This window comes from Hirundo rustica, chromosome 6, assembly GCF_015227805.2.
Source record: "Hirundo rustica isolate bHirRus1 chromosome 6, bHirRus1.pri.v3, whole genome shotgun sequence".
In the NCBI taxonomy this organism is placed as follows: domain Eukaryota; kingdom Metazoa; phylum Chordata; class Aves; order Passeriformes; family Hirundinidae; genus Hirundo; species Hirundo rustica.
In genome coordinates this window covers 9349026-9369415 of record NC_053455.1, presented here as the reverse complement: position 1 = coordinate 9369415, position 20390 = coordinate 9349026, and the positions used below count along the sequence as shown (strand labels likewise).

Sequence of the window (20390 nt, the reverse complement as noted above, 5' to 3'; positions counted from 1 at the left end):
AGTTTTTTGGGCCAAGAAAAGATATTGGCCCTGAGCCAATAGGGTCAGGAGTAGGTGAGATAGGGAAGAAGGGTTAAACTACATGACACAGGCTTCAGGGGGACTCTGAGGGGAAAACCCATTCCTCAGAGGAACACAACACCTTTGTGCCTTTTACTTGTGGAAACCCAGGTCTATTTGTGCAGCATTGAACTGAAGGGAAAGTAAAAGAATCCACTGTGATGTTTAGAATTTGCATATTCATGAAACCTAATTAACTAATCACAGGACAGCTAAAGAATTGGTAGGCACAGCTTTTGCACAGGCCATTTTTTTATTGTTAGAAAGCAATAAACAGTAACACCCCAAGGCTTCATATTTTGCACTCACCTCTATAGAATGTAATAAAATATTGAGCATTGTAAAACAGGTGGGTGACTAATTGAGAAGAGTTGTGTGAGGGGTGGGCAGGCAACCTGGAGACCACCCAGAGTTGTTTGACTTTGCCTCTACTGTTGACAGCCACAGCTCTGACTAATTAGAGGTTACTGTCAAATGCTCAGCTTTGGTAGCATAGGTGGAGCTGTGAACATCTGTATACCCACAGTATACATGTTACATACCACCTCAGTGATATAGATTTAATCCCACCCTTTTATCTTTCTTTTTCTTTATTATTTATTCTTTTTTATTTTTAATACAGATAAGGAACACTTTGGATGCCATTGTCCTCATTTTGAATTGAGTTTGTACTTCAGTCTGATGGATTTTATTCTCTACCTTGTATCTTGCCGGCTGTGCATACACAACTTTTTTGATAGGGACCTTATCCTTTTGTGTTAATTTGATATCTGACATTCAGAAAATGACCCTACTGCAACAAAGATGATGATTGCTTTTTAGCAATTAAAATATACCCTGACATGGAGTATTAGGCCAGCTATTTATGTTAGCATTTTAAAAGTATCTGTCAGTCAATGCAAATTGTGGGACTGGAAAAGGCAGGAATTGAATAAACTGGTATGTGAATCCAGGCAATTAATTTTCAATTTTTCAGAGAGAAAATAGGCAGAGAGTCTTTGATCTTTGTCATTTTCCAAGAGGGAGACCCCGAGGAGCGTGCACTCGTTTATTTTATGGTATCCTTACCCCATGAAAGTATTAACTTGTGTAAATTAAAAAATGCACCTGGATTCCCTTAAAAATCTCTTAACTATTTTACTTCGTCTGCTCATGGGGTTCCTTAATTTCCTAATTTCACACTGCCTGTCCTTCTCTGAACATGCACCTCCTCACTCAGCGGTTGCCCTGCGTTCCTCACTGCCGCGAGCGCCGTCCCTGCGCGCAGTTGTTCCCTGGGATGCGAGCAGTACCTCGGGTGATGAATATGTAAGATGAGACACCCAGCCTTGCTGTCTGGAGCTGTCAGCTTCCTCCCTGACAGGTTTCCTATGTGGTGGTCTCAAGCTAATTTAGGCCAGTCAAGGATTACCGTTTCTGCTCACCCCAACGAGCAAGTTGAGGCTGTTACTTAGGAATTTCTGAGCATGGTGATTATATTTGGCGAGGAGCAAGTGCCTCTGCATTCCTGCCCTTTCTTATCATTACCATGACAGATAGAGATGGACACACACAATATGTTGCCCTAGAATTCGCACTGTTCCAAAGTCTCTCATGTCACTTTGAAACAAAAATCCTTCACGTGACATCTGGTATATAATAAACACTTTGAATTGTTGAGAGATGGCAGTCACAAAACCACCTGTATTATGATTTTTAAAAGTTTACTAAAGAGGGCAAAGCTTGATATCTAAGTTTTCATGTGTACCGGTGCTATCAGGTTCATGGTCTTGTATGCCTTGTGGTAGTCAATTGGACACACTTTTAGTTGGAAGCACTGGGACAGACCCTATTTTTTTTTTTTTTTTTTTTTTTTTTCCCTTCTTTCTTTCTTTTAAATGCCTAACCAGAGAAGCAAGTTGAAAACACAGAAGGTAAACTTTGCCTTCTGTCTCCATGTCACCCACCAGAATTTTTTAGTTTTGGAGAGAATATGCAGAGTCTACATCTTAACAGAGCTTCCATTAACTGAAGTCCCTTCTTCTTCCCATTGCTGGGTCAGATTATTCCTTCTTTGTGCACAGACATGACATCCTCTGGGCTTGCTGCTGGACTGCCTTTGCTTCTTTTTACATCCATTTGTGGTTCAAGAAGATTTAAGCTTTCGTAATATAGTTTCTAGACATCAGCTAAATTTCAAATTCTTGCTTTTCAGTGTTTCTTTTAATAATATATTTAATGAAAAAGGGATTATCTTTGTGATGGTCATTGTAAGTAAACGGACACTGCAATGGGTTTAATGTACTATAAATATAAAGTTAGACTAGAGTCTGTGATTAACAGGTAATATTGACAAAGGATTTTAAATAACAGTATTTTTATCCAGGATGGCACTTCTATTTTGTGGTGTTGGATTGCAATACAAATTCTAAAATGGATGATCTCTTTCTTGGAGATTACTTTCACTGGAAATGCTTTTTGCATGGACCTGTGACAGATTTGGCTCAGCCCAGTCACAAAGAGAATTTTCTGCAGGTTTCCGTGCTGGGTAGTAAGTTGGTGTTAAAGTCAAAGACATGGGAAAATACACATTAGCTTTGCTTTGTGCACCATGCTATAAATGCAAAAAAAAAAAAAAAAAAAAAAAAAAAAAAAAAAATATATATATATATATATATATATATATATATATATATATATATATATATATATATATAAACAAGGCTCTGTTAATGGCCTGCCAAACAGTACCATCACCATGAGAAAATTTCTGCAATGAGAGAAAAATGTGTAGCCCTTTGCTGGCTGAATGCCAGGAACACATAACTAAGTGGCATTTTGCAGTGAAGTGCACACATGCCACTGAGTTCCCAAAGCAGGTGAGTAGGCTTGAGTACTTGTTATCATTACGAGATTTTAATTTTTTTTTCTTTTTGAAAAGACTGGCTAGTCAAGGCAGTAGCATCTACCATCTCTTTTGAAGAGAAGGAGAGGGGAAGGACCTTGCTCCCTGAATTTATTCACCCTAGGTTCAAGAGGGATTATTTCCTCACAACAGCAATTCCTTGAGTGGGAGATATGCATATTCCAAATCCTTCACTGCGTGGTCATTATTTTTAAAATAAGTTTGTCTTCTTTATTTCTCTGCACAAGCCTCCTAGTGCTTATAGACTGCAAAATGCTTTTCAAAGGAGAAAATAATAATGAAAATATCCCTGGGATAATAATTCCATGGTAAATTCTAATCTTTCTTTAATTCCTTCAAGAAATTACGGAGAGCAAATATAAAAGCAGGTAATCAGAAGAGGAATTTACCTGTCAGTGGGATTCATAATTTGCTAATGGAAGGTTTCTTTTGACTCACTCAGCTGTGTGTTCCTCCATCAACAAAGTCCTGACTTTTTCTTGGATTGGTGGTTTTGTAGCAGTTTTTTTTAAACTTTTGATAAATGGCAGGGATATTGCTGGAATTGTTCTCTGTTATCACCATTTTGTAAGCTCCTGATTTTCTTAGCCTTGATGATTAATAGTAGATGATTTATCATATTTATATAGGTGGCAGGGGAGAACAGGCACCCTAATAGAGTTTTGTTCTTGTTACAGTGGCTACTGTAGAATTATTTGTTGAGATCCCCACATACCTCCCCCTGCAACCTGAATTCTGAGTAGATGAATCAGACAAAGAATATGATAAAAATACCATTAACCTCATTTTACATTCAAGCAGTTGAGTCAAAGAAGAAAGAAATGTTTTCTCTAAGGTCTGTGATGGAGGTGTGAACAGAAATCAAAGATCCCGGGCCCTTGACTCAGTTTATTTATTAGTATTGCAGCAAGTAGACACATGTCCCTCCAAGACCTTCCCTTCTTGATAAAGTGTATGCTTGTGCAGTAAAAATCTTCCCATTTCCTCTCCAGAGACTCTGTGGTCCACACACATTAAAATGTCTCTGCCACAAGAGCATCTCACCAAGCCTGCCTTGGGAGATGCTGCTGCCACAGTTTTATAATAAGGATGTGTGTGAACTCTCCTAATCAGAGGGGATAGTTTTATTTTGTGTGTTGGAGCAAAGGGCACAATATGGTCTCCTTTAGTGTGAGGAAATCTGCCTTACAAATCAATGGTTTATATAGAAAAAAGAGGGCATCTCCTTCTCTCCAACGACAAGGAAAGGCGTCCCCTGAAAAGAGAGCAAGCTGGAGTTTTCTGGGATTTAACCTGCCTTTTGAATGCTGCATGTTCCAGTGAAATGTGAGGAGCTCTGAAGATGTTCAGCAGCACTGTTGCAGTGGGGTCACTTGCTTGGGAACCACTTTTTGCAGAAGGTGATGTGCTTCATAAGCAGGAATGTAAATCTGAAAAACAGTTGAGAGGTGGCTATTCTGTAATTAATTTTCTCCCTCAGGCAATTAAGTGATTCTTTGATATTTATACAGCACTCTTTGTTCATTACCTTGCCTTTGAAGAGGATGGACTCCCCGGGATTGGCCAGTGCTGAGATGGACCCAATGAACGTTCAAGGTCAGGAGTGTATTGCATTAGGAGTAGCCCTGGTTGGACAGAAACATACGTTCCTCATTAAAGCAGCCATCGTAGCAAATGAAATTAGAGTCCTATAAATCTGATTGTGTCTGGGCTAGAGTGAGGTAGTGTCTCAGTGCTCAATTTCCCAGTGTACAAAATGCCATACGCCACAGGAATTCAGGAACTTTCTCTGTGCAAAGAGAAAGGAAGAGCCCAGGGCAGCAGACGTGACACTGAATGCGAAAACCGTGAATATGTTGAAGGGTGACAGAGGAATTTCTTTTGGTGACAAATCTACTTTTCTAGCCTATTTCTTTGAAAGAAATTGAACAGGGAGTGTCTGCCACCTTTTGCTGTCTATCAGCCTGACTGTAACATTAATTTAGAAGTCATCTCAGCAGCAGGTTTGGCTACGAAAGGAAATGAAAGGCTGTATCCACTCTTTATCTGCCCACGGTATCTCAGCAGTTAAAGAATTTCAGTGATGTTTCATCATCTCTCCCTTCATTAATGCATTTTTCAGAGAGACAACAAGAAGGATAGTTTAGAAAGATAAATGCAATTGATGATGTAATGAAAAAAAATCAGGAAACAATTATAAAACCTTTTTTATGAAATGTTTTATGAGCCTGTATTTGCATCTGGGGAATATTAGAGTAAATATTGTGCAGGGAAATTAGTTTTAATTTCATGCTAACGGAAAAATCAATTCAGTTCTAATTAGGTTATGATTTTTAAAATACAATCAGGCAGTCATTTCAGTGTTTTGATTAGATTGTCCTATCATTTGTTTCGGTTTTGATAAATGTTACTTCAGAAAATGCCTTTCAACACAAAAGCCTATCTGCAGCAGAATAAGTTTGATTTGGGAGAGTTATTCTAAAGGCAGTAGTGTAAAAAATCTTAAAGTGGGTCATTGGCTGCGAGCAGTGTGAGAAGAGTGAATAGAACTATGGCACTTCAGTCTACAGTACAATGTAATGCAGGTGTGGATTGGATGAGTGAGAATTGTTGTTGATTTTTTAATTTCTATCTGTTCAATAAGGTCTTGTAACTTCCCTGACAGAAAAAAAAAAAAAAAAAATATATATATATATATATATAAAATTAATTACCACTTGCAGGGAAATGAACGGAGGGCAGTACTGCTTCCCACACTTGTATGCTTAATTGTTTCTTGACCTTGCATCATGTGAGTTGGTAAGGCTTTCCGTGACTTTTTATATAAAATATACCCAGCGAGGACCAAAAAGTAAATTACAGCAGTGTATTAAGATTGTGATCTTCAGGCTGCTTTTGAAAATCTCAGTCAAGATCATCATATGAAGTTATCTCAAAACAGAAAATTGACAAATATGTGGATGGTATGTGTGTGTAATATAGACTGTATATAGTTTATACTATATAAAGTCTATACAGTGTTAAATTTACTTAATAAAACATTGCAGCTTGCTTAAATTGCTATTAATGAAAAAAACCTCCAAGACTTAAAGAAAAAGGGCTGGGGGGTCTTGTCACCACTATGGTCCTGCACAGTTATCTTCTTTTGCCTTTGTTTTTGTATGAGTACATAGACATTGTTGTTCTCTGAATGGCACTGCAGTTGTTTTGCCAGCTCAGCTCCACAGCTTGGCTTCTGTGGTGATCCATACTGGGAGATGAAATAGTGGTGCTTTCTTTTCACTTCTCTGTATTCTCTGTGTGCCTACTCCATCTTCTTGTGTGTGTTTTTCTGTCCCTTTGAGTGACAAGTGCCTTTACTCAACAGTATATTATAATCAAAATGTCTCGTGCAAGAGCTAAAACTGAAAATACTGGCATTAAAAATTAATATGGTTGTCAATCAGATGTCCACTTTTGCATGTGGCATTGCTTGAGGTGAAGTGTGGCATTACTCTTACAAGATCTATGATTTAGACTATTTCTTGAGACATGCCAAGACTTTTTTCTAGGTTAGTTGGAAGGAATATTTTATGAAATTGATAAAACAAAACAAAATAAAAAAAAGGAGAAAAAAAAGGCAGTGTACCCTTCTATCATCAATTAGGAATATTAAACCATTTTTAAAATCACCACGAAGGAGAAAAATTGGGGGAAGAGTGAGGTTATGCCATTTCCTTAAAAAATTTCTTAGTAAGAAATCTATGCAAACTTTAATGTAAAAATTAGAAATTATACACTGAATAAGCTTTGATGTTTAATAGAAAACATCAGTGATTTGCAAGAGTTTTATTTGTACTATAAACTATCTCCTGAGGCTTTTTCTGAGGGTTTTTTTTCCCCTGGATATTTGAATTTTAAAAGCTGTTTATGATGTATTTTTCATGTTGCACAATTTATACTGTGGCCAGTGATTGGAATGTGAGCTTAAATAATAAATTCAGGTTGTATCATATACTCAGAATTTTTAATTGTACTTCCTGCAACTTCTGGATTAATGGGCATAAATTCATCATGGGTTATTAATAAGATTATTAAAATCATACCAGTTAAATCCTTTTGAGACTCCAGGTTTGCAGACTTAAGCAGATCAGAATTTGTAGACCCATTTCAGATTGCTTGGAGGACTTCCAAACAGGGTGGTAAGTTAATTAATAGTGGCACACCAAGCCAGTACCAAAATGTGTGTTGGACAACAGATTGAAAAATTTTGTTTTGGACATATTTCTAAAACTATGTGGGTAATAATGGAGATTTCAGATATCCTGCGTCTGTGGAATTGACAATGTACTTGTAAAAGTCAATGTTGTCTAGGACTTCCTGTCTTAGGTTTTCTTCTATGGTCAATACAATAAAAGAGAAATGCTTATTGGAGGATTCTTTCCATAAAGAAACTCAACTACAGCCTGTAAGATTCTTCCTTGGCTTGAATAAGTGTTTTTGAATATCTGCATTGAGATCTAATTTTTCTGATCACAACAGGAAATTCTGACTTTGGTATGAATTAAGAACTTCTTTTACTCTTCAGTCTCCTGGAAGGTTGCAATGGGATATGGTGAAGTACAGCTTCCAGTAGAGGAAGACTGAGCTGAAAACCTGCTTATGAAACTTATACATTGTTTATAATCCATGACCTCCTGTTAAAATACTGTACACTTCATGATCAGCATTGTCGTTGTGCAACAAGATAGAGAAACACACAGTTCTTTGACTCCCTTGCAGGAGAAGCTATCTTTTGTGCTAATTGTGGCAAAGTGAGCCTTGTCTCATCTCAGTTGCTAAGGAAAAGATAAACTGAAAAAACATTTTGTTTTCTAGATTTATTCTCAAAGTAAAATTATAAATATATTTTGGTGGTTTTTTTTCCTTTTCTTTCTTAGGAAGAACAGAGAGTTTCTAATCTCTTTTCATTAGCTAAGAAACCTGGATATTTGTGTGATTGGCACATGTACTGGGGTGATTGGCATGGATGAAACATGTTATATGCTCAGAGTGATTGCAGGTATGCACGTATGAGAGCAGTTAGATGTGTTTAATGCCATAAGGAGGTTCACTACAGCTGAAATTTTAGCTCTGCTCATTTCTCTAACAATAAATTCAGGCTCAACATGTTCACAGCTTTCAGACTTGTATTTTGCTGGTACAAAATCTTGAGAAGCGATCTTTTTTCCCGCCATGTGATTTGTGTTTTGGGCTTTGCAAGCCAGCCCAAGGCAGGGCATTCAGCAGGTGAATGCTCTGCCCTGTCTGACCTGTACCTGGCTCTGGACTGGTGATGAATGGGTTACACAGCTCTCAAGCATCCCAGGCCAGAAAATGGCCTTGGTATAAGTTTACTTCAGGTAATTATTTTAGAGCATATACCTAAATTTTGCAGTGCTGTATCACAAAGTATCAAAGGGTAAACTCAGAGACAGGTATCTCAAGCCCTAATGAGAAAGCACATTGCTTTCTGAGCTTGTTTACTTTTCTGCTCATGGCTGTACTCAATGCTAGGTATTTCAGGCAGCCTGAATATTTCCAGGACAGAGGAATGACTAAATTTTATGTTTCAAATGAATAAAATTGTGTGGCTCTGCTTGTGCCACTCAGAGGTGAAGCATTACAAATCTGTGAGATCAATATTCTGCTGCCTTGGGATTCTTCTGGAGGAAAATTATTCAAGACAGACCTTTTTAATATTTTTTTAGAGTGGCATTAAAATTGGTGTAACTGTCTTTAATGACAAAATATTTACAGAGGTTGTTAAAATCATGAAGGAGCAAGGAAATTACCTAGGTAGGTTTCTTCAGGCTGTTCGACCCAGCTGATATTTCCTACTTATTTTTTTTGTAAGAGAACAAAGTTGAAGTGCTGTGTGAGTAGGGGCACAGCTCTGCTCCTGACTCCCCACAGGCTTGGACCTGTGGAAGGAGAACTCCACATTGTAAGGCTCTAGGTAAGATGTACGTCAGGCAGATGAGAGGGGAGGCAGAGGATCCTCTGAATTTGCTGAGCTTTGATCTTTCCAAAATAAGCATAAATGCTAGAATGTTTACAGTTCCAAAATACACTCCTTCCCTCCACACTTCAGGATTATTCTGTGCTGGTTAGATGATGCAATCAGCTTTATATAAAGATAAAAAAATAAAAGAAGTATTCTGGTGCCCTGACTTGGGCTAAATCAGGCAAATAGTAATGCATCTATTGCCTACCCCTTTATTCTGTTCAATGCCATTAAAAAGGAATGGACTTTGGATCTGGCCTGAATAAAGAAGTATAAATCCAGGGATGAATTTTAGCCACATTTTTCCCTCACTTTATTTTTCTCACTTCTTGATGTGACTCTATGGTGAGTAACAGAGGTGTGAATTGATTTTTGTGGAGTGGCTTGGAGCATAAGCTCATGCAAATGAGTGCATGCTTTGGCTGATGGAATTACCTTGCCAGGGGTTTGCGCCTTTCCTCAACCAGTGGCCTGCAGAGAAACTGTTCAGCACGAGAAAAAGCTGCTTTGAATAGAGTGACCCTGCTCACAGCTAGGAGGATGCTAGGAATAAACAAAGAAAATTAACAGGGGACAAAATACAGGGTTTATCCCAGCTGTTACCTGTGTCATTTGCCTGCATAGTAAGACCTGTGCCTGAATGATTTACACTTCTAAATGTTGTGGTACCTGCATTAATCCCACATTGGATCATTCGACAAATGGCAAGGAAATCTGAGCTGAGAAATGAACGCTGAAAGGAATCGTATGTTAAAAGTAAATGTTGAAAGCAGATGATATCCATAAGGCGCAGAGCGTGGAACAGAGGATTCACAAGCCTTGCAGGAAGTTGCTTTATTATTCTAACTTATAATCCCTGCTGTGAGGAATGCTGCCTTTCAAGCCCACGTATGGGATGTTTCTCTGTGATAAGAGGAAACTTCAACAGGCTGACTGTAGACATTTCCAAAGTACATTAAATAGCAGTTTCTAACATAAACTCTGCTGCAAAGACAGCAATACGCCCCCCCAACTTAATTTCTAAGTGTAGGGTTTCCATCTTTTGTTATCTCCCAGTATTTTTACATTCCATAATCTGTTCCACAAATTGATGTTGATATGACATTTTGGAAAATGTAGTCAGGGCTTTCAACCTGAACCAAAGATGTAATGGAAAAAAAGAAAAGAATCAGTGACTTGTTGAATCCGTAGGTCAAGCAAATTGTTATTTTGCTGGAATGCTGTTGAAGGATGTCTGTTTTCTTCATGATAGCCTCTAGCCCTGGATCCAATGGAATGGAATGCCATGAGTCTAATGAATATCAATGGCACGTGACCCTTGAAATTACACACACACATAGGATCTGCCAAGCAGTGTTGGCTGCTATAAAAAAAAAAGCAAAAAGGCAACTTCTGTAAATTCAGTAAGCCAATCACGGTTGGAATTCAATTCTGTTTGAACATGGTGTTACCTTCTTAGAGGTCTTCTTTCCACCAGCTGCCAGTCTGAGTTGTTTTTTGTCACTGTTTCATGAGTGTAGAGGTGTGTGTTGCTTGTGGTGCCACATGAGAATCTCTCTCCCCTTCAGGCAACAGCTGGGTCCTCAGTTTCTGCCCAGCACCTCTGTCTCTTTCAAAAAGAAATAGAAAAGACTTACATCGCCAATAGGGATTAATTAGGCATTTTTCTACTTTTTGAAGGTACTTGTGTACTTGCTCACCATGATGAGCCCTTAATTCACACAAACTACAAACTGTGCAGGTGAATCCATGTAGGTGCAGAAGTTCTGTGCAGTGCCAGTGGGAGAGGGGGTTTCCCAACATACTGGGAGAAGGGGACTGAGTGTGACTCCAGGCAGTGTCTTCTTGGAAGCTCCAGTGATAAAAAGTGTTCATTAGAAAAATCTGAGATTTTTTTGTTTAGTGTCTTGTTGAGGGGTAAATATTTTACACAGCAAAAATAAGGATATACACATACATTCACATACATTCTCATCAATTCAATCATGTGTTCTTTTAAAACAAACCCATAAATAAAAAAAAATCATGGCTAGTGTTTCACAGTATGGTTGCTCCTCAAACAGATTTTACAGGTTGCTTTTATAGCACAACAATAACAGCTGCAAGTCCATGTACAAGGTTGTGTAAAAATTTGATTTACAATTTTATTTTTTCATGAAGTATGTACCTTTTTTTTATTCATTCTCTCTCTAGCCAGCATAGCTGTTGACGGCAAAGTGGAAAATATTCTTCTAGTGTAAAGAGAACAGGAAAAATGAGGAATGTGTTATTTCACTCAGAAAAGTAAGATGTTTGCTGTAAAAACCCTTGATTAAATACATTTCAAGAATGTTTTAAGGATCCCTTGTCAAATTGAAAAAAAGAATTTTAAAACCCAAACATTCATTACTAAATTATTTTTTATGAGATCAGAAGGATCTCTGGATAATAAGCATTTGTTCAAAAACAAAACAGTTATTTGTTCAGGGTATGGAAGTTATTAATTATTTACACCTATTCCTACCTCAGTTCTACCTCTAGTTAAAATTCATGGCCTAGGCACTCATCAAATATTGATTTTTACCAAAGTTGATGCTTTCCCTTTAACATTATTATAATGAAGGATAAAAATCAAATTGCTTTCACTGAAACTCAATCATTCTCACAAGCCATCTGCATTGATCTTTTTTCTAGGTTTTACCATAAATTATTCTATTCAATTAAGTAAACCCCACACATAATGACATTTTGTGAACTAAATAATTTATTGACTGTTTTCAGCTAAACTTACCAGGCTCTGATGCACAGTTATTTTCATAACATTAATAGTAATATATATAACTCCCTTGCAACAAAATGCATGTCAGATTCTTTGTTTGGAAAGAGGAATCACCTGGGAGGTAGAAATCTTCTCGTTTAGAAAAGAGACAAATTCTGCCGTCATCACATTTGGAGTGACTCAGTCCCTTCTCTTTAGCAAAAGAAGGGGGATATATGCAAGGCTTTATGGTGACAAAATAATTGCAAAACGATTTGCAGCTAAAAGTGGTTCTATTAGCAACAAGGATTGTAAGCAAATTGATAACAATTGGTCTGTTTTACACTTCACTGGTGAGATCTGATGAATATAGTAACTCCTTGGAGGGGTTCAGAGAGTTTTGCTCCTCTGCAGAGTGGAGGTTGTACTTCTGTGTCACACACATTCTTGTCACCTCCTGACAGTTCATCTGGAAATCTGCCCATTTTCTAAATGAGTTTTGTTTCACATTTGAAAAGTCATTCAGCTCCGGTTGAATGAATTTTCAAGTGGAAAGCACAGTTTGTAACGGTGAAATCTACTCCTTCAAGCAAGGAGGAGACATGCTGCCACACATGAGAAGGTTGTGCTGTATGGGTAGTTGATTTGGGTGGAAACTGAGTTACAAACTTTAGATACTGATCACAAAACAAGTTTTTCAAAAATGTACAGATTTTAGGAGAACCTGGTCATAGCTGTGAAGGTGTAGTTGGTGTAGTTAATCATATATGACAAGTTTCTCTTGGGTGTGTCTAGGGCATGCCTGCTGTGAGCTGAACTTAGCAAACAGACTGGATTCAAACAAATGGTCTTTTGGAAAAAGAAGAGCAAATTATTCTTAGGTATTGTGGAGTATATATGGGTACATTTCATTGTTGAAGATGACACTGAATACAGAAATGCTTGTAAATAAGCAGTACCAACACTACGGCATAGAAGAGAGTTTGGAATATGTGTTGTCACTTTAATTTTAGTATGAATTGTGCACTATGAGATTTTGTTTCCTTTGCAAATTGTGATGATCATTTTTGAGAACTATGGTTCTGCTAAATTGAGAGAAAGTAAATATATGGTATTAGTATTGCTTGAAAGCTAGAAAAGCCCTAATAAAAACCAAACAAAACCCTGTGTAAATGCATGGAACGTTTAACTCACCTTAGAGAGCTTAGAATTTTTTATCTTAATTTTCTTCTTTTATTTACATAATTGCAGTGGTTCCATAACACAAATCACTGTGGAGAGGGAGTAAGCACCCATAAAACTGTGCTGTATTTATGTATTCTGGTGCCTGCATAGGAAAGGCTAATTGTTCTTCATTCTTTCTTTTGACACAATCTGTTTTATATGCTGAAACAAGGAATCAAAGATTTCAGCCCATCTAGGATGGGAGTTTCTCTTTATTTCTTTCATTCCATTTCAGGCTTTGAATTCTTTGGTGCCATCATTTTGAAAGGTTGCTACCGCTGCTCTCACTGTGTCTTGCAATGTCTGAGCAAATAATGAATTTGCAGGTAAATAGTAAACTTATAAGTTTAAATGCAAAAGGTTGTATTGATTTAATTCCCCATTCAATCAGGTAATTTTGTGGTTCAGTACCCATGCACTAAAACATGTAGCCCAAACACAAAATATCACTTTGCCTTGCTCAGTACTTGGAGCTACTCGGAAGAAAATAGAGCTCACTGTTGTTCTGTCTGTGTGTGCTTATCTGTGCTACTCTCTTTATGTTTGGATACTGCTTAGGAATATAAAGCATCCCAGTCTGCTGCCCTGACTGCTTGCAAATTCAGATTTTCTTGCTGTGCTTTGCTGGTGAGATGATCATAAAATTGGACCCTGATTGTGCTACAATTTTGAGACTGCTGAATGAGAATTCTGGTTTTAGTCTTCATTGTGCTTGCTGAGTAGTTGTGTCACACCTTTCACAATGAAAAAGATAAACAGAGTGCAGGATAAGCTCTCTCTTACATCCACCCACTGCTTTCATTCATAAGAGATGAGGGTCAAAGCTTTGCTGGAGTCCTCCTCTGTCTTTGGTAGCATGGTTTGCTCTTTCCAGAGATTTAAGCAATAGGGAATTCACCTGAGCGTGAGTTGATTTGTACAATGAGCATCTGAGTTTCTGCTGATTTCCAGTCCTTATTTAGCTGTGAAGGTAAGGTAAGCAAACATCCAATAGAATGGTTGTGAACAGGGACGTAAGGTTTTGGATCAAGCTTTTGTTCCTTGAACTTCTTTCACTCCGTGATGATGGTTGGCCGTATAGGTAATGCAAACTTTGCTTCTTTGTGCTTTGGCTTTATTAGTACCAGTGGGACCTAAAGCTTTTTACTTATCATTCCATGTGAGATTCTTTTCTCTGAATTAATGGATATTTTGAATAAATCATTTTGAGACAGGGCAATGCATGCTGTAGGGAAAAAAAATCATTGAGCCAACATATCTGAACAGGTTTCATGTCTATTACTCACATACTTTGTGAGGCCATTACATGTGTAATTTAATGAGGATTTTTCTACTTTGAACCACAAAAGTCATGTATACCTGACTCACATGCCCAAGTACTAGACAAAGAGAATGCAACTCAAACACACTAAGCTTTTCTTTGTAGAAATATTATCCATAAAGCACATAATGTTGGTGCTGCCAGTGTACCACTGAAATGCCCTGAATGGATCAATTTATTCTTGTATCTGGAAAAATTATCAGCAAAGAAACAGGTGTCACTGCTGCCTGTATGTGAAGTGTGTTACAGTTAACACTGAAAAAGAATAACTCATGCTGGGACATATTGTAAAATGTTAATTATAAGAAAAAAACAGCATTGGATTGACTGCCGCTGCTTCTGATTCATGATAAGGAATTCCCATAGGGAAAGGAACAAAAATACCAACTGTGCTCTCCCTTTGCTGTTTTTCTGGGGAATCACTGCAAAGGTAATATAGTTTTGGGTATTCCTACCCTTTCCTATCCAAGTTTTGTGGGTCCAAACTGATCCACACTTGTCTAATTTACCTGCCAAGATGAAGGCACCACCAGAGGATGTCATATTCCTTCTCTTTTGGGATTTGACTTTTGTGACTAATGCAGAAGCAATTCCCAAGCCCCAGGCACATCTTGACCCACGCTGAGATAGAACCTGAGCAAGCACCAGCCCTTTCCTGATTCCCCCTGAGGGATTGTGAACACCTGTGCCCAGCAGGAGCTTTTGTGTGCTCTGAGCAGACACAGATCTGAGGGGATGGAGGGCTGAGGAATAAATGAAAGCCCTGAACTTATTTCAGGATGGAATGAATCACTACAGGAATAAACTCTCATCTCTTAGAGAATCAACTGCCTTTCAGGTGTCTAAATTGGAACAGATGAGCTCCTCCCTTCCAGGTGAATCTGGAGAGGGGTGACTGAAGGCATGAAAAGGGTTGCAATGTGCCAGGTGATCAGGATAGGTGTATCTGCCTCTTCTTACATCAAGGCATGGGGAGTTGCTTTCATTTCACCTGTCTGGGGTACGTTGTTGCGCCCATGGCTGGTCAGTGCAAATGCTCCTGGCGCTGTGCACTTTCCAGCCTAACTTTGGGAGCAGCACAGAAACTTAGAATGGTTTGGGTTGGAAGAGATTTTAAAGATACTCTCATTTCAACCCCCCTGTCACAGTAGGGATGCCGCCCATTTGACCAGGTTGCCCAGGGCCCCATCCAACCCTGCCTTGAACTCCTACTTGAAACCAGGCCAGGAACAGACACTGCGCAGGAGTGAGCAGCTGTGATGTGGAAAGGCTTCAGCTGTGCTAATTGCACAGGTTTCAATTTGCACAGGTGCTGACACACCAAAGCCTGTGTGGCTGGGTCACTTTTATCTCCCCACAGATCAGTACCAGCATCCTGCAAGCCACATGCCTGGATTTCACCAACCAGTGTTTAGACTCAGCTGACTCTATTGTTACTGTCAAGATGGAATTGAGTGGGAAACAAAAAGCAGTCCCTGTGAATTTGCAGCCACTGGGAACACCGTAGATTGTTACAGGAAAACAGCAGATGATTCTGCAAATAAAAACAAGTTTAGATTTGTTCCATCTTTAGTCACTCATTTCAGTTTGAAGTATTGGGGATAAAGTCTAAGTCTATAGGCTCACTGGCATGAACTCTAGCCAGCTCTAGACCAAATTCCCTGGAGAAGATGAACTCTTGTACAGTTCATTGTCTTAATTTTCAAGTGGGCAGAGTCTGATGTAAGTAGTCATCAGCTGAGAAACCCTACCTGCAAATTTTGTGTTGGGCTTTAGTAGCCAAAGAAATGGCTTGTTTTTTAGATTTTGATTTTAGAAATCTTCTGCTTCATCTTCTGCTCAATTTTTAAATTTTACTATGTAAATTAGAAGTGAGAGCTTCCCTTTCTAATGCCTCTCTGTTTAAAAAAGAAAAATTCTACTTCATTCTTTAACTGTCCTCAAGCAGACAGCTGAGCTAAAATTAAAGCTATTTAAGTGGAAGACAGATGCCAGGGAGTTGGTGAGAATGTCTGGATTAAGGTTAGTCTCATTGCTTCCTGACATTTGTAGCAATTCTATGAGCAGTAAACTTCCAGTGGTAACAAGACTTGTTCAGAAAGTACTTGATTCATGTGCTCTGCTCCTTTCTTCTTAATTTCCAGAAGAGTCTTCTGATCTTGCATGAGCGGGGATGAATGTGCAAGGGTTCAAATACTGACCTTGCCTCTATCCTTGGGGAGGAGGAAGGGAAACAACCTGCAGCTCCAAGTTCATAAATGCAACCCTTATACATGTGTGGGATAGTTTTTGTTAAAAAGAGGCATACCTTTCTATTACATTGCTGCCCATTAAACTCTGCAGGAAAGAGAAGCAGAAACCTTGGCTCTAGGTTTTAATCATTAGCTCTTCTTTTACACACATGTTTTGTCTCAGAAATGTCTTGCCTTAACCAAAGGCTAGTAATAAAAGTGGGAGTGATAAGAAGGGAACCTGTTTGCTACTATAAACTAAAGATTTACTACTTGTGTTACTCCATGCACTTCAAAGTAGCCATTTTCCCTTTGCAGCCGTAAGATCTCCAAAAGTTGTGCTTCTGGGCACCTACTATCTCAGGGAGAGATAACAGCATTATACACACTCCTACATATTGCATCAAGGTAAGTTACATGACATGACATACTATTCCAGAGCTGTCAAAAAGTTGGACTCTGCTGTCCTTTATAATTTTGTTTGCATCGGAGTGACTGCAGGTGTCATTCCACTGAAAATCAGACAGCTGAGCCAGCAATGAAATGTTAGTCCTGGAGAATAAGATTGCTGTAACCTTCTAGAAAGGGGCATAAAATTGTCTTTTTGAAAGCCACCATGCTGCAGGTTAACCTGTTGATGACTCTGCTTTGACTCTGCATGTACCAGAGCTTTGGACTGGCAGGCAAAGAGCAAAAGAAAAAGTTCTGTTATACCATGAATGTCAGTGAAAACTTTGAATGCCTCCATGCTGGTGCTGACAGCATCCTTTATTTTCTTCTCCCTATGGTGTAACATTATGTACTGTAGATGTCACAGGAAATGCCAAAAAGCACATCTTTTCATCTGGGCCTTCTTTCAGTCCTTCTTATATGAAAACCCATATGTCGCTGTCCATGTAAGTGTCATATTTCATCCTGGTGATCCAATTTATCCAGTCTGAACATTTGTCCTAATTCTTTTTTACAAATACATTTTCTCTGCCCAGATTCTTGTTTGTGTCACGGTCTGTTCCTGTTCTAGATGAATGTAGATTTGTCAACAAAAAATCCACCCAAAAAATTAGAATCTAATCCAAAGCCTCATTGACGTCAGCAGTAATACTCTTACTGACTTCAATGCCTTTTTCATACTTCCCTAATTTCTGTAAATATATCTGGTTTTGAGTGAAAATATTTTTTCCCCACAGTATTTTTTTTAAGTCTAAGCTTAAGTGTAATGATAGGGAAATATTGAGCAAACAAAATTAGAATTGTGTCATTTAGAGGCAATTTGGCAGATGGGTGCTCTCTCTGAAAAGCAGCCGCGTGCCTGTCCTTGTGGATACCTGTGGGTTTGGCTTTAAATTCCCTGAAATCAGGCGAGCTGGACTTTAACAAGCCCCCTTGTCCTGGCGAGGTTGCAGCTCTGCACTTTGCTCTCCATGCGTGGAGGCAGAGCTGGGCTCCTTGCCCGCAGGCAGACGGATCCACCCGCGATCCGGCTGGGAATGCCGGAGCTGGGGAGCTGCAGGAGGCTGGATGTGGGGGTGAGTGTTTAAAAACAGACCAGCCCGTTTTTTCCTTCCCAGAACACAGCTATCTCTGGTGGCTCCTGTGGATCTGTGTCAGCAAAGTGGTGCTCATGGCGTTCCCTCAAGAGAAAGTTTGTCTTTTAGAGAATTAAATAATAAAGATGGCGGGAAAACAAAGGTTGGAAGTGGTATGGTTCAGCAAAATAAGATAGCAAGCAAATTCTGGCGTGTAATTTCAGGATTTGATCTCATTAACATTAAGTGGTCTGCCTTGAAACGGAGGGAAAATCTCAGACAACAGGTAATTTTTAATAGAGAAGAAGTTTGACTTGGAGCAGGATCTATGTGAACCAAGAGACTGAGCACTGGGAGATGCACCCTCAGTGCAAGTGTAAAATTAATGTTATGGGAGGAATAGCTAACACAGGAAAAGCTAAGGAAATCTTACTGTCAGAACTGCACAGATGGTGACGGGAAAAGAAATCTTTTTGAGAAAAACAGAGAGAGAATTTGAAAATTCCACACAACTCTGGTGAGACTGGAACTGATGGGGTTGATCACTGTCTTTTATCTTTGCAAGGTGATAGAGCTGATGAACATCCCCCTCTCCTCAGATGTATTGCTCTTGAAGTCGCTTCTTTTTAGAAAAATTCAAGCAGCAGGGGGAAACCTCATGTCCTAAAAGTCTGATATTGTTTAATAAAGGTTATAAGGAAGTTAGCACAACAATTTGAGCCTGTAGCAATTTAGGACCCAGTACAAAGCAGCACATTCACTGCTCCAAAATCTCTTACACACTTTTGTTGCCTTTTCCTGAACAATCATTGAACATTATTGTCTCACAAGAAGAGATTCAATGTAAATATCATATTTAGGACACATCTTTGACTACTGAAGAGAATGCATGGTTCTTTAGATGTGCATGGGTTTAAAGCAAGTTATAATAGGTAGGAATGAGGCCATGAACTTATTTTTTTTGTACATACATAAGTAAGAAGCAATTTATAAAAATTAGAGCTTTGATTTTGCTAAGCTTTAATGTTCTTTTTTGGGTTTTTATTTATTTGGTTTTGAGTCCATGACTGCTTCCTCACCCTGAAATGCAGCATTTTCTCACTGCTCATTGTATTTATAGAAGAGGACTGTTTTATTAATAAGTAGGTGTACACCCTCTTATGAGACAATGATTTTAAATAGGAAGCATTAAGAAATGAATGTGAGGAAAAGCTCAATTAAGATTAAGAAAAAAGACAAAATCATCAAATTATGCTTTCCCTCTCCTAGGGAAAGCGATAGACCCATCAAGCAAATAACTTTTCAGCAAATGATGAGACTGATATTTGCTCTTCCTACCACTGTTTTAAATGTCACTGTTGGTTTTTTCCCCTTCTTTTCCCATATTAACCCAGAAGTGCTGATACATCAGCATGCCTCATTATGACAGGGTAAGATATTTCTCTTTGCTGAAGTGGATTCAGAAGAAAACAAATCCTGAGGGCAGTGCACATCAGCTATAGAGAAAAACATGGTCTAAGGCGGCTGTTGGAGGCTGCCCGTGGCAATTTGTGGGTTTCTGGGCAGACAGGCAGAGCTGATGAGAGCACCTGAGCTGCTGGTGGGAACTGGCACTGACAGCTAAATCTGGTTATTCTCAGGGAAGAAAAGAGAAAAAAATTAAGGGAGTGAAGATACAAGGAAGCACACTACTGCTATTTAAAACAAATACCCTGCAGCCACAGCATGAAGCCTGCCACTGCTGACTGGTTTATTACTGCAAAATTAGGATGACTGAGATGCAGGGCAGAGGTAAACCAGACAAGGTGCAACAGTGAATACAAGCTTCAGAAAATTCAGATTTCATCATTTATCAATGTCCGCTGTCCTCCCTTCCCTGCTTGGAAGAGAGTTGGTCAGACCCTTTAATTCAGGAGAAGAATTCAGGTCCCATTGGCCTCAACTGATAAAACAGGTCTCATTGGAGGTTAAAATGTACATTGCATGTCTACTGTATAACACCATTCACACAGATGAGTTCATGCTTGGGATCATTAATATCCAGTGAAAATACTGGGAAGGGAGGCAGAAGTACTGGCAAAAAGAGGTCTGCAAAAATGTCACATTTCTGACACTCTTCTCAGGTATGTTCTGTCTCTAACGGGAGGCAAAATGAACTGGCTACAAAGATGCCCCTACAATAATACAAAAGTCACCCCTGGAAAATATCTGAACTAATTAAAAGGTGGGAATGAAACGAGCTGGAGACCCCAGAGCTGCTTCTGTTACAGAGGAGAAGCAGAGGTGGCTGCAGGAGTGATATTGCCACACACTGGTTGACGAGGAATTTCATGTGTCCCACACGGTGCCAGTAATTGCCCA

General features: G+C 38.9%; 1 long non-coding RNA gene across 2 annotated transcripts; it reads right to left on the bottom strand.

Annotated features, from left to right (window-relative positions):
• Positions 1-9837: 9837 nt before the first annotated feature.
• On the bottom strand, positions 9838-11933 carry LOC120754550 (uncharacterized). 2 transcript variants are annotated; one of them, XR_005701469.2, is made up of 4 exons: positions 11863-11933; positions 11158-11221; positions 10442-10599; positions 9838-10353 (listed from the first exon to the last, which is right to left on the bottom strand). It is a non-coding gene; the product is annotated as an uncharacterized LOC120754550 (long non-coding RNA). The 2 variants fall into 2 exon arrangements; XR_005701470.2 differs by having other exon boundaries at positions 11761-11917.
• Positions 11934-20390: the final 8457 nt, after the last annotated feature.